Source organism: Strix uralensis, chromosome 5 (genome assembly GCF_047716275.1).
Source record: "Strix uralensis isolate ZFMK-TIS-50842 chromosome 5, bStrUra1, whole genome shotgun sequence".
NCBI classification, from domain to species: Eukaryota; Metazoa; Chordata; class Aves; order Strigiformes; family Strigidae; genus Strix; species Strix uralensis.
Window position 1 is genome coordinate 68,053,346 of NC_133976.1, and position 15,802 is coordinate 68,069,147.

The window sequence follows — 15,802 nt, forward strand, 5'->3', positions numbered from 1 at the left end:
GTAACAAGAATGCACAGAGATCAAAGGAGGAAATCATCAAGACATGTAAGAAATGATCCAGTATTTACGAAACCCCCAACAAGCCATACAGGTGCAGAAGAAAATTCAGCCAATGCCAGTCCTTCCTCTCAAATCACTGTAGTTGATCCTCTAGCTCAAGGCTGCAAAGCTAAATAGAAACTCTGGAACAAAAATCAAGCTCAAACTACTAATTAGTTCAGTGTATAGCAGACTATTGAAATACTTTGGGGCTACTCTAGACAAACTAACCAACGATTTTGTTCTTCAAAGACCTTTCCCAGACTTATACACTCCCTTTTCCAGGCTTAGCCTTCCAATATTACATTAGCTACAAGACATTTATTATATATATCCTGTAAGAGCCATCTCAACAAAAGAATGTGTATTCCTATTTCCCCCTTCTGTTTTTCTCCAGTCTCTCTTCTTATACACTGACTTCTCACTTCACTTTCCATTTCACACATCTACAACTGCCTTAACTTCTCCAGTCCCCTTCTGTGTCAGACTTACCTCTTGCATTAATTTGTCTCTTACTTCCTTTTATAGCAGATTCAGTCCTCTTGATATCACCCTAATATTTAAAATTAAAAAACCAGACAGTCTCTACAGGTTTCTTGCAAGGAAAATAAAGATTAGAACAAAACACTGCATTTTAAAGGTAGCTTCTTTGTTGGAGTACATCCAAAACTGCCTCTCATTTCACACAGGTTAAGACTATTACTCCTCATACACTACAGAGATCATGATTACTACTGACTCTAGAAATAAATTCTAATTCCCTTTGTAAACATCATCCCCCACCCCTTTTCTGACATTAAGGAAACTTTGGCATATTTTTTCTGTGGGACCTCAAAACCAGAACAAAAAAATCCCAACACCCAATCTTAAGTCAGTTTACAAGGTCTTTCTTCACATGGAACAGATCCAAGATGACAGCCTAAAGGCACCTGTAGCAACTTCCTCAAGGCATCATTTTTATTTCAAAAGCCAGTTTGAACACATTTAGGCAATGTGGAAACAGGCTTTTGTTTATACCAAGTTACACAAGAGGGCCACAGGGATCCAAAGAGCAGATGCAAACAGAAGCCTGATGCTGATGGTGATTCTGATGCGAAGAGATTCCTCGCTTCCTGAACTGAAATGTTCAGTGTATTTTTAAAGCAGCAACGCAATCACACACTGCACTTAATGCTGCAAATCAATTTAGTAAAGAATACTCAAACTAATGAAGATATTACACACTTGGCTGTTAAGACAATGAGATCTACAGTTTCTAGACAGCTGCTATAGTGAACTCAAGGGACTTAACATCCTATCTGACATTTCTTTAAGTAAATCTACTCCCTAAGATGGTGTCACTCTGGTAGCAACTGAAAGTCTTACAGTCTTAGGTTTTGCTTCTCATCACTTATAACTGCTGATAAGCAGGAACAAGAGACAAAATGAGAAATTCTCATCACAAGAAGCTCCTTGAGTAACAGCACCTTTTGGAAACATCTGGTATTAAATCAGGGAACCTACATGAATGAGATTATTTAATTTACAGTTCTACTTTGCAAAACACAAAGCAATCTTTTAAAAAAAATACAGAAGCAATTAAAATTGAGCACAAAGTAATACACAATTACAGATTGCTAACAAAGGAATGAAGGAGTTGCCAAACACGCTTGAAATTATGAGCTTCACCATAACAGCAGCAGCACAGAAGAGCCAAGCTGGCACAATAGAAGGTACCTGAAGTAACACAGATGAAACTGTGAAAACATAGGAATCACTAGTGAGGGATTGCAGAGGGAGTTTTAAGGTGCAAGCAGAGCAGAGGCATTGTGAAGAAAGCTTCAAAAACACGTCAAGTTCCATCTTTCACTATTGTTTGATTGCTTTTGGTGTGTAAGCTAACTCTTTAAAAGCCAGCCCAGGAATTGCTACACTACAGTGTAAGTGTCAGCACTGGCATCCCTTTTGAAATAATTTGAGGTGCCTGAAGCTACAAGATTAAATCCCTTGGGAATTCTAACTCTAAACACTATCCCATTTGCAACAACAACTTGAGTGTTGTGGATGTGGAGGTTCCAGCAGAATTTGCTGGCAGGCAAACCATCTCAAGCTTAATGTACTGCTCAGCTATGTCCACCATACTGCTCAGCTGTGTCACCTTAATTGAGTAAAAAGCAACTTAAGTTCTACTGGCTGCTGACAGACATGAAGACTAATCTGCAGGCACATTTCAAAAACTCACCTGCTGTTTGAAGTGATGTGGTTTATTCTTGGCACCAAAATGAGAACAGAGCTCCTGAGCTGGTAGAGCAATAGACTGAGAACCAGAACATAAACATTCCAGTTCTCATCACAACCAATTGCAGCAATATGACAGGGTCAAAAAAGCATTCTTTAGAAGGCAGCTTCACTACTGTTTTTCTGATTGTTTCTCAAATAATTTCCCAGCTAAATAAGCCAACATGGAGGTGCCAAATATGCAACCTTTTATTAGGTGAAAAAAATTACAATAAAAGACATTCATCCAGACAATGGTATACAGCCTATAGCATTCCAGCTATGTGAGTAGTCTCCTGGAGTTTTTGAGAGAAAATTGTGTAAAACCTTTCTGGAACACATAGAGCTTTCTAGCAAATAACATTGCTCTACTGCACTTGGAAGCAGGGATAAAGCTGCAACTGAAATTTCAGATTTGCCCATTAGGTAACTTGGAACAGTTGCAGGACACTGCTTTGAAGAGGTCATCTTTTAGTGTTAGGATCATCACTGTCCTGTTATGCCTTAGCCTGAAGCCTGAAATAATGGCATTTAAAACATCTACATGCTATATTTAGTAGTGGATTGTTATGTTTTCAGTGACTAACTAGAAAGTAATCATTGCTTCCAAGACCAAAAAAAATGAAAAACACCTGAGGCAACTTTTTTTCTCTACTGATGGCTCACTAATGATCAGAGTGAACACTAACTCTTGCTGAACACAGGGGTAAGACTTTTAACCTACAACCTGAAGTATTTTTTTCTGCAAAGACACCTTGAGTTACAGCAGCTACATGGTACCAGGCAAAATGTGGAAGTACAAATTAATTCTAAACCCTGTCCTTTTTAGTTAATTGCCACGTTTGGTTCACAGAGTATTGATCATTTCACTAAACATTACACAAGCTCTTTAAAGAAGCCAGTGCTGCAATCTGAAGTTTGCATTATGCAACTTGTGTTAATTAGCCTGTTCACTGTACAGAATGACTCCACCAGCTGCAATCTTTATGTGCCTACAGTAAAGGAGTAGATTTTAACTCAAGTTTTTCAAAATTAAATGTTATTGCTTTAAAATAGAAAGCATGTTATGAAAAGACAACTTACTGAAGTTATTTATTCAGACACTTTTTGACAATTTTTATATGCCATGCAGCTAAAGTGTCAAAGTAAGGAGTCAGTGCTCAGTATTAAAACTCTTTAAATGAAATTCAATACAAATTAATTTACAGCCAGCTTTTAGACTACCATTTTGGGGTTATTACTATTTATACATCAAAGTCATGTAACATTTCAGAGGCTTTTGCAAGGCCGTGTTATTTTGAAGAACAAGATAAAATGGTTAGTAACTTATAGAGTTCTTTACTATTTTTATTTTGTTAAAAACCAAAGCTCTTATTCAAGAGCAACATATGGAAGGAGCTCATTTGAAACAAAAAGAGTAAATAAAACTAGCGGGGAAAAAAAAAAAAAAAAAAAGAGTAAATAGCAGTTCAGCTGAGAAAGCAGGGAGCCGTAGTGCAGCTCAATTCCACATGGGGGACCCAAGTCTAACACTTAACAGCTCTGACACCGAACACTATTGAGGCAAGATATCAAAGCTCTGGAAGAGGTGTAAAGTCTTTCTAAAGTGGTATGTCCAGTCAGACAAAGAATCTTTTGATCATCATAGAAGTAAGAATCGCAGGTACATTAAGATAACTGATAAAAGGACTGACAGTTCAGAAGTGGGGAGGAGAAGAGCAAGCACGTGTGAACCGGAGTAGCTGACTGACACACAGTGACAGGATAAAGTGGAGACTGATCCAGTCTACTGCCTCAAAGTTATGTTTTGACAAACTCACCTTCATATTTGTTTCTCGAAGAACTGACTTATTATACAGGGTTGGGGAGAAGCCTGCAGTAACTCACCATTCTTTATGATGCTTCAGTGTTTTGAAGTTCTGTCATAAAAGCCTATTGCCAAAATAAACAGGTCCCAAATGGATTCTTGAATACTAAGGAATTTTCTTGACACTTGTTCATTGGTTGTCACATTAGATATTCCAGAATAGTTTCTCATTACTTCTCCTCAGAGCCACTTCCTTCTTGAATAGTGACTACTTAAAAGCAAAGACGACACTCAAGAAGCATTTTAATATTGAAGAAAATTACTTCAAGTTGAAGCACCATGGCAACTATAAGTTGCTATGCATTTTAAGTTTATCGCTTCTTCTGAATTTCCATTTATAACAAATCAGAGTTGTTACTTTAACACCTAGATAGTCCAGCCCTTCAAACAATGACATTTTCAAGTGTGATTCTCCATCAGTCAACAATCAAAACAAGAAAAAAGTTAACACAAAGTTGAGACTTGTGTTTGTGTTTTATTGGCAAGAATAAATATTGAAATACTGGGAGGTGGGGGAGTCCTTCATAAATTGCTTATTGCCATAACAACTATTAACATTAGTGCCAGCCTTTTCATATGGAAAAATAGGGGGCCATAGAAGAGCTAATGTGCTCACACAAGGAAAGGAAATGTCAGAAAAGTTCAGAAAATGAATGGGACACCACAGTAGGACAACTGAGGGTATCAAGTAGAGATGAACACCTAGCAGGAATATCCAAACTTAAAAAATAAAAGTGTTCTACAACTGATTGCAGAATGTCTTTACATCTCCATTTACAATATCTTCCAAGTTAAAATCTGCACAAGTGTAGTACACTTTGAACGTATGCTTAAAAGAGAAGTAGAAACTAAAGCTTTTTTTTTTTTTTAAAGAAACAAATATTCAGGAGAAGTATAAATTTATAGAATTTACAGAATCCAGTGATGGATCTTCAAATTATTTTGCATGTTTTAGGTAAGAAATAGTTATTTAAGAGATCTGCATGAGTACCTGTCCTAATAAACTCTTCACATTTAAGCAGTTTAAGACCTGCTCTAATTCCTGTGCAGAAAAAACTAAAGCAAATATCCCCAGTTAACAATGCAGCTTAGATTCAGTTCTTGTGATTATGTACCTGAACAAGTTTTTAGCAAAACAGATTTTTTTTAAAATACACCTGTTTATTTTTAAGCTTTCATATATGTTTTAGACTTGTGATAAGCATGAAATACTGTTCTGTTCTCATATCAGAACAGTTACTGAATCCAAATGTTTAAAGCGAAAATTTGAACAAAATAATTGGTAAGCACATGGTACTTCAGTGGAAAGGCACTATTTGGGCTGTAACATAGAAGCTTACCTTCTGCATTTATTTCAGTCCAATTTGTGTGTTGAGAAAGTTGAAAGCAGAACCACCTGCTCATTTACAAAACTGAAAGGCTCAAGTAAATGAATAAATATGTTCTACTATGAATCACAGAATCACCTAGGTTGGAAAGGACCTTGAAGATCATCCAGTCCAACCATTAACCTAACACTGACAGTTCCCAACTACACCATGTCCCTAAGCGCTATGTCAACCCGACTCTTAAAGAACCTCCAGGGATGGGGACTCCACCACTGCCCTGGGCAGAAACAGACATTTCACGTGTTCACTGCAAGATGCAATTGTGTATTCCTCTTGCATGTAACAGTCTCCCAGTAATATATAACTGAGTCTGTGTCCGGGATCCAAAACATATTTCAGTTCAGTGATTCTACTTACTCCAGCACAAAGCAGATATTGAAAATTCATATCAACACCTGAGTGACAGCTATAACTTATGCCAGGGGCCCATGTCATACCTGAAGGGACCCTTTTTCTTTATGATAATCAGCTAAACCCTTTCTGCTAGTAGGTAGTAATTTGGGGCTCAGATATTTTAAGGAACTGAGTTGTCAGGGTTTGTGTTTGCATCTGTTTAAATGCAACTCCTTCATTTGAAGTTCTTTAAAAAAAGTCAGTGTGTTTTGTGAAAACAGTTCATATTTAAAACATTACCTTTTTCAGTAATTTGTTATATAATGGCACAAAGGAAAATACTACATATTTCATATTTTTGTTCTGTGGTTTTACAGCTGAGTGTTCTAGAACTTTTACTAAAAAAAGCTATAGTTAAAACTAGTGTTGGCAGTCTTTATGAACTTAAATATTTTTAAGAAAATGGATTACTTTTTCATTTCTATATCAAGTATTCAAACAAACATACATATCCACTTACAGGCTATGTAAAATTTATAGATTCTGGATAGTAAGTGCTTAATATAATACTCATGTAACTGTAATACATCCTGTGTAACCATCTTTGCTGAAAAGGCCTCTAGCATCCACTAAGCGAAACTAGGAAAGAGAAAAAAGTAGGCCTTAATGAAAATTCTTAACAGTCAACAAGCCAAAGTGTTTAACAAATTAAGAATTATCACTTTGCTGCCTTAATTGGCACTAACATTTCAAAACTAGGAAATTTCTGAACAGAAAAGCTGCAGCAAAGGATCACAGAAAGGGCATAATGGAAGGCTCTCAAAGTCTTACAAGACCTAAAACTATCAGATTTTTTTGTAAAAGGAAAGACGACCAAATTAGCTGACAGGTATGCTAAATTAGAAAGATTCACTATTTAAAAAAGGCACATAACTTCACAAAATGTTTAAAATCCTGAACAGTCTAAATCCATGAAAACTTTTGAACAGAGAGGAAAATAAGCAGAGAAATACATCAGAAACTTATATTATTTTGCCTATTGTTTATTTCCTGCTGATAAGTAAGGAACAGTGTTATTTTAAAACCTTGTGTGAAATATAAAGATAACAACAATATAACATGTACGTTTAACAGTAACTGACCACAGTAGCAAGTAAAGGAAACAAGAGCAGCTCTTCAAAGCAAAAGCCAAGGAATTGTAACCACTACACATTTCAGTTCAGTTTGGTTTTGTTTTCAAATACTTCAGAGTAGCTATAGATTAGTTCCAGAGTAACAGGAAAAGGAAAATTTAAGCCACTACCTTCCTTCAGTGGTCCATCCTGGCTGACAAAGTGTAGAGCTGAAGGTCTACATTGCCTGGCAGTAAATATCTGTGCAGGAAACACACCAGGGAAATAGTGCTCCAGCTCATAGCGACACTCAGCCCACCACAGAACAGAAATTCCAACAGAGGGAGCTGGCCAAATTTATGTGGTAGTTTTACTGTTCTCAAATAAAATTAATTAAGCCGACCACACAGAATAACTTATTCACACTTTTGTAGGAAGCTGAATTTAAACATGTCAGCAGTCAGGCTATTTAAAAATGGGGAAATGTCACGTTATTTTACAAAAAGATTTTGAGGCAAGCAAGTGGCAGGATATTTAGTTTTATTTGGGATATTTTAGTTGAATATGATGACCACACTTTAAAAAACAGAGCTATTTTTTGTCTACATCCTCTCTTTTTCTGTTTTTGCTATAAACCAGTAAAGCATGATCTAGGAGTGAGTGTCTCAAACAGCCTTGCAGAGGGTTGTGTTTTGTTCCAGCAAACAAATGGTATGGAAGTCAGTGAAAGTTTTAAAGGGTCTACAATTCTAATTCTGTAATTTTTTCCAATTAGTAGATCTGCTTACAGGCCAATAACAGACCATCAGGCAGGTCAGCTTTGTTTACTCAGTGGGCAGGGAAGGCAACACTGAAAATTAATGCATACTCCCAATGATCTGACAACGGAGTCTTTATTAACAGGGATTCTTACTGTGTAACCATGACTGCAAGACTAAAAAAGGAATGAACTTTAGAAGATTTTTTTGTTGGTGTAAAAGCCACTAAAAATCCAAAGGAGGACGACTACTCTATCTTACCTTTTCCTATAATTCCATAAGAAACCTTGATAACAATCACTCATTGGCGTAAGTGTGAATGTCAAGCAGTGACCACCCTGACTCTGGACAATTCGTGAAAAAACTTTGATGCAGATTTAAATTAGAAGGGCTCTTCCCCTCATCCCCAAGGTGCAGTAAAACTCAGATAACAACTTCAGTATTTTGGCTGCATTTATAAACTACTTTTTGACTGACAGAAGATTTCCAAGACATTCTCTTTAATGTAGATGGGAAGATAAAAAGGTGGCTGTTAGTCATATCCATAACATACATGCATATTGCAGCTACCAGACAGTCTTAAAATTACCAGGATTTAAAATATATTTTTAGCACTTGAAATTACTGCAGGACCAGATTATATCCCTAACATTTCTCTGAAGAAAAAAAAAGTGAGACATTTCAGTATTTTCACATGTAAGAGCTACTACGATTAAAAGCTGATAAGGATCTGTAACTAATTAGTTAAGATGCCAGTTGATATCTATTAAAGATAAAATTCAAATGAGCAAAATCCCCTCATGTTATATAGCCAATTGATGTCTACTTTTTTTTTTTCCAGGTAGTACTTGGAAAAAAATGAAAACAGTAGTTCCATTAGGTTACTTGGGGTTATGAGAAGACTTCCAAAAACGCTTCTGTACACCCCCCCCCCCCAAGAATACCTAGAAATTTATAACTTGACAGCTCAGAGATGCACTCTGGCAATTCAAGACCTAAGACAGGTTAAAATATAGCTGCCCACACCACCTCTATCCTAAGAGTTTCCATGCCTGCAGCAGGGGAGGCAGAATCCTAAATCACAGAATAATTTTGACTGGAATGGAACTCTGGGAATTATTTAGACCTGTTCCTCACTCAGAACAGGGCCAACATGGATCAAGTTGCTCAGGATCTTGTCCTGTTGAATCTTGGAGGGAGAGCCAACAATCTCTCTCTGGACAATCTGTCCCAATACCTGATTACCCTCAGAGTATTTTTTTTCTTAATACTTAATTCAATTTTCCCTTGCTACAACTTGTATCTGTTGGCTTTCATCCTACCAATATGCACCTCCCAAGAAGACAGTGCTTACCAGCAACTCAGCCATCTATATACATGATAATTTGTGAACTGTAAGGTATGGAGTTTCTTTATGTTCTTTCTGCTATAAAGAGACAAGTCTCTTGCTGTTTGTTTTTCCTAAAAGAATGACATAAAAAAATACTTGGTAAAAGAGCAGGGAGGTAACTTGTTAAACTTTAACATCTAAGTGAGATAACCTCTTAATTAAACCACCATGAATTGCTGAAGTCTTCCTGAAGGTAGACTCATTAAAGGATCAACTCAGCTTCCTTTATCTTGTAAGTTTCCAATCTTTATCCTCCTACGGTGGTTCTTTACACTTATTTATGTAACATCATAGTGTAGTCCATTTCCGCCATATTAAGATTAGAGACTTCCTTCAGAAAATCACCAAGTGTTTCAGGTTGCATCTGCCGCTTTAAGTGCCTTCTCACCCAGAAAACAGACTGAAAAGTAGTTCTGAACTACCTACCGCTTTTGATAGCTATTCAACTTTAACATTTTTGGAAGTTCAAATGATAATTTCACTGATACTGGTTAATTCTAATCACTTCAGGTAAAATACCTTAAGAACAAATAAATGGGGACAGTGGACCACACACAAAGATGCCAGTCTGACACCAGCCCAAACATTAAAAATGCTGAAAAAGTATACCAGTTTCATATTTATCATACCATACTACACATGGTTTTTGATTTCTTAATGCCCAAATTTTTACCTTTATACCCTGCGCGCCCCCCCGCCCCCAAACAACAAAAGACTGACATTTTATAGGGGTTTTTTTTCTGGAGGTGGATGGTGGTGGTGGTGTTTGTTTGGTTTTTTAGTTGGGTTTTCTTTGTTTTTGATTTTTTTTTTTAGGAATGGTCTAATTAACAAGTATACATCTAGACTTTTAGAGCTAAAGCAGACTGATACATACAAATTATCCTTTGTGGTATGTGCTGGAAGAGAAAGCATTGCATCACCATTATTACTAACATAAGCATCCAGTTACAAAGTGCAAGCCAATGCAAAATGGGCATCTTCCAAGAGTCATGCTGCTGTTTGCAAATGCTTGACCCTTCCCCCCTCACCCCAAAAATACAAAATCCTGAAATCCTCAAAGCGGAACAACTTTTATAAGCACTATGTTGAGCCAAACATTCCTTCTGCACTTGCTCTTTTTTTGTTGTTTGTTTTTTTCATTTTCTTGTTGCTGTTTTTACTTATTTTAACTTTTGAGTTGTCATGTTATAAATTCTATTTATCCTCATTTTTCTGGTAGGTACCAATGTGATATACCATTTCCCATGTTAAAAATCAAAATGCTATTACATTCATGAAACTCCTTCCTGCGTTGACGCATTTTTTTGTATCTTCTTCCAAAAAGATTAAACTTTACTCTCACTAAATCAAATTTATTTAAGTATTTTGGTCTGAAAAGTTATAAATCCCAGTTACACAAAGCTGTGTTTATGAAGTCATACAATTTTCACTCATTCCTTCTTTCACACCAGCATAATGCGTTATTTCTTAAGAAAGCAAAAAAGTCAACACCAGCTTAAAAATTTGTATAATCCAAAACGATTTTAAAACAGAGGAAGAAAAAAGAAAAAAAGAAAAAAGAAAACCCCACAAGAGCTTCACAGCAGTCACAGGTACCTGCCCTAAGGCCTAAAAACAAGTTTTTCCTGTTGACCATACCAACCATAAAGTTCATCATTTAGCAAGGAAGAACACACTCCAATTAAGTAGTGGTGTACAGAAAGGATGTTTACTTTTTCCTTCTGTACTAGTCCTTGTCCATTTATAGATTGAGGTAAGCTAATTCATTGCCAAGACTCCTCCACCCCAGCATTACTCATGTGTTTTAAGCAAGAAGTAGAACAGAACAGTGAAAAGCTTAAGAGACACTGTGCTTGAATCAAAGCAACACAAACAGCAAAGCTAGCATTTTATTGCCACTACCTATTTAACTAGACATCACTATACACTTGAAAGACGAGGTCCTAAACTGGTTGTAAATTACTGTAAACTGTAAGTTCATCACCTGCACCACTACCCAGGAAAGCTACAATCACATGTACGTAGCATTTGTGCAACACACTAATCATCTTAAAACAAATCTCACTAAACGTTACATTCATTACAGCTTCATTACGTAATTTATAATAGCTACAATATTGTTGGTCTTAAAGCAATAAATCTAACTTTGCTAATGAATGTCCTCTATTGTCAGACTGAGTTCAGGTAAAATGAATCACACAAAAGCAACTGACTGTTTTTCTTGCTCTCAAAGATGAGGTTTTTATATTTGATCAAATACTCATCAAAAGGGATGCTAGGCACCTATTGAGGTTTCACAAGTACTTGCTATTTCATGATGTCAAATGAGAAAGATTCTGAAGTTCTAGACACAGGATAGCTAATTTTTGGTAGGTGTCTAAGAAAAACATTGGGTGAATTTGTTCTTTATTTGGAAAACTGATTAAACATCCAGATACCTTTGGGGCCATAAAAAAGAAAGTATTAAACACAAAGTAAAGAGAGGAAAATATTACAAGATAGCTCTTTGAAGCTCAAAAAATAGACACTTTCACACATTACCACAACAGACATAACAGGACTCCTTCTCCCACAGATGAAAACAAACAAGTCTTGCTTTATGCTTTGAAGCATATTATTAGTCTAAGATACAAGTGTTTATATCACTTCATCCTAACTTATGTTGTGCCTTATGAGAGAAAAGGTGAGAGCTACCGTTTAATATTTGGGTCATTTCAACAAGAAGCTTAAGTTCTGTTTCTCTTCTGTTTCAACTATGACTTAAAATCTAAAATTAATCTCAGATTTCTGAACTACTATCCTGGCATTATTATTGCCCTCTTAAGCAATCAAGCTGCAAAGTTAAGATTCATTTCTAGGTAAACAAACCCAAACCAATACATGCAGAACTGGAATGCTCCCTTTACAACAGGGACAGCACTCCTATCAGGTACAGGTGTGCATAATGACATTTTACAAGCTCTGTATCTAGCACTAAGATCCTGGGCCCATTAAGCCTCCTCACTAGCCCTGTATCAGTTGCAGCCATTAAGTATAGTATTTACAGTTCCTTGCCCTCTGTTAAACTCCTGCAGTTTTCTCCTAAATAACAACATTTCTAATAGGAGAGCGCCATTTGAATACTCAAAAATAACCCACCACAAAAAACACCCACCCCAAAACCCCACAACACATGTACACTGATTTTACTTCAAAAACCACCACCAAAGAAATCAGCATGGTTTAGATAAAAGATCAAAGTCTTTCATATAATGTGACAGAACTGCAGTCATGACTCACATTCATTCAGTTACTAAAACAGGCTTGATCAAGTGAAAAAGTTGCAGACTCAACAGGTAAGGGGTTCTCAATATCCTGCTCCATAAATGAGCTGCTTATAGTATTCTTGTTCTTACAAATAGTTTGCCTTGTTCATATGAAACTAATCTATTCAAAAAGAAACATCCCAACTTCTTTTTCCTTGGAGGTTGGGGGCACAGAAGGGATAATTCACCCCTACGCTATTCAGAGCGGCTGCTGCCAACATAGTATAGGCAGCTGGGTTTGCTTGCACCAAAACGTCAAGCTTTATTCTGTGCACCCTAAAAATTACATAGAATTTCCTACTGTCTATTCTTCATTGTACCATTTTTTCATCTACGCTTCCAAATTTTTTCCAGAAGCATGAACTAAAATTAACCGCAGTGGTGATCTTGCCAACGCAGATTCTCTCTAGGAGGTGCCTGAAAGTTCACACTTACTCTATTTTCTGAATGCTGGTGAACACCACACTTTGGAAGATGTCTATTAGACAGCCTTCACTCTGCCCTACTAACAAGTGTTAAGAACTTTAGGACGTGTTCAAGATGTGAAAGCACAGTGGAAATCTCTAACAGCAATCAAACTCGAAATACTAGCACACAGCACAGAACTATGGAGTAATACAGCTTCAGTCGAACTAGTACAAAAATATACCAGAAATTAAAAACAAACCAACCAAAAACCAAACACATCCTCTTTAGACTCCAGAAAATTCACTCAGGAAGGACTTTTCTTGATTAAGTCATGGATTCTCTAACATCTCACCCAGAAATTAATTTTTGAGGCTCTCCATAATAAGAAGATATAATCCTGATTATTAAGACTTTTTTCAACAAGGTTTTTATAAGTTTAAAAGTTCAAAGTTCCAAATTCAGTATAGTATGAAGAGGATTTTTATTAGTAGTTACTGAAGCACTTAAAGCTTCCAAACAAATCATATAAACTAACAAGAAGTAGAAATAATCCTTGCCTTCAAATACATCTATGAACATATTCGAAACACTAAAAATACAACATAAAGAAAAAGCACCATAAATTTCTCCTCTTCAGCTCACCACATTCAGGATGAGTTGGTGCCTTAACCCATCTCATTAACTTTCAAAATCTATTTCAACTATTATTCACTGATCTTTCATCATATCCTCTCAGATATGAAGGGGTCTCCTCCCCCAGGACACATTTTAAGTATTCCCTTAACATCAAATACTCCAATACTGCAAACAAACTCAAAATACAGCTTTTACTAGAAGCCTGGGGATGGTGCTTGCTTACAATATTCACCCCAATCCAGACTGCATCACATCAGTCTGCTCTGAACCAAGTTTGAGCCAACCTCCTCTGTTTAAGCTTCACTTCCCTCCCAGATACACACAGACAAAACTTTTAATTTCTACATTCAAAGTCTCTTGATTTTTTAGCTCAGGAAGACTAAACTGAAAGTTCACTTCTCCTTGGCACTAGGATTCATGAAGGTGTGCAGTTTTCATCGTTACTGAACAAACTGCAATTTCGGAGACATTTACAACTCTCTGTAAGCTACAACTGTATTGGTAAACACAAAGGCAGCAAAAGACCAATCTCCACTCAACCTATTATCAAGTACTTCTCAGAAAATAAATCTGTGTATATAGTTACATTTTTGTTTAGTGTTCCTCCTTCCACATGTCAGTCAAAAGCTGATACCCATGGAATAAACAGCTACTACAATATTATCTTCTTACGGAAGATCCGCTGTTTCACTCACAAAAATCACCCAATGATTTAGGCTGGAAAGTACCTCTGGAGCTCATTTACTCCAATCCCCTGCTCTTAAGCAGGGCCAGCCTCAAACCTAGTTTGGGTTAATTAGAGCCTTGTGCAGTCAAGTTTTGACAATCAATTCAAAGACAGAGACCCAATAGCCTCTCTGGGCAAGAAGTGAGATGAGGTAAAATCACAGATTATGCACTTCTCAAAGATACTTACATTTTCTTATCATGAGCTGGCAAAAGCCTCTACCATTGCTGACAAAATGATATTGCTATGTCAAATAGCATTGAAAAACTTAGCAGCAGCAGCTGTCTATTCCCTTTAATAGAGTTTCTGCGCTGAAAACTTGTTTCTGACAGTATTTTTCAAGGCAGAACCATTTCCTTAAGTCATCTTGCCAAAACTAACAAAACTGGTATTCAGTCTGAAATACTTCCGTTATTTCTAGGCATATAAATCCATGGTTTTAATGCTATGCTGTGATAGCAGGTGGAGCAAATATGGCATATGTTCTCTGCCTTTAAAACCAACAGACATATCAAATAATTTGTGGAGAAAAAACTGTTTACAAACATTCAGATAAATGAATGGTCTTTTCCTTTATTTTATCAATGTGATGAATGACTTGCACTTCTGAAAAGTTCTTTTGCTGTTTGTTTTTTTTTGTTTTGATTTTTAAATTAATTATAGTAATGAGCACAAAGACAACTTAAGGATTCAAATTCCTCCAGGAATTTGTAGCCAAGGTAAACATTCCTTTTGCCATTATTTTATATTTAGTGCTTCCCTTCCCCCCTTCTATTCTACCTCAATTGCCTGCTTTGCCACAGAAACATTAGTGATGTTAAGTCAATTCGTTTCTGGTTTTGCTGGAATTTTAGAGATCTCAAGCATGAATTGTTTTATCTAAATATACCTCTACATTTTTTCATAGTTATTCATTAGGGATTGGTGATTAAAATAAAATTATATAACTTGGAGATTGAAAGAAATTTACTGGCTCAGTCAGCTTGGCATTCATTTTCTTATGTCAACTTCAATAGCCCTCTAGCTGTCATCTAGAAGTCTAAGAGACAACCTGAATTTTTAACATAGAAACTAGCAGAAAACTATACAAATCTCAAACCTTGTTTTATGTCTACACACACACATGTGCACACACATACATGATAGCCAGGAAAAAACATGAAGGGGAAGTTGCCTTCTCCCATTCCTAAAGTCACTTTTAAAAGTTCATAAAATTTAGACTTGTACTTACGAGTGTAATCAAAGATTTTAAACTCAACTCAAATAGTTCATAGTTCTAGCTACTAAAGATCTCAACTTACATTGCTAAACTAGAACAGTTAATTCTATTATTCTAATCAATTCCTCTTTGTACAGTTACATTTTAACTCATCTACCATTTCAGCTATATACTACAGCGCTTTTTTTCAAATTTCTGTGAACAGACAGGCAAGTTGTTAATACTTTTATTGAACTGAACAATTTTGCTGGATTCTAAAGCTTCTGCTGATTTTGAAGGCACTCATAAAAGCAGACTTCAAAGAATATTTTTACATCTCTATTTCAGTATGCCTCTATGCTAGAAATAGCACCTACTTACT

The 15,802-nt window shown here is 36.2% G+C and overlaps 1 protein-coding gene across 37 annotated transcripts in view; it reads right to left on the reverse strand.

Moving 5' to 3' along the window:
• The window catches only part of PLEKHA5 (pleckstrin homology domain containing A5), a 168,977-nt gene that overhangs the window by 129,284 nt on the left and 23,891 nt on the right, over positions 1 to 15,802 (reverse strand). The window lies entirely within an intron of this gene.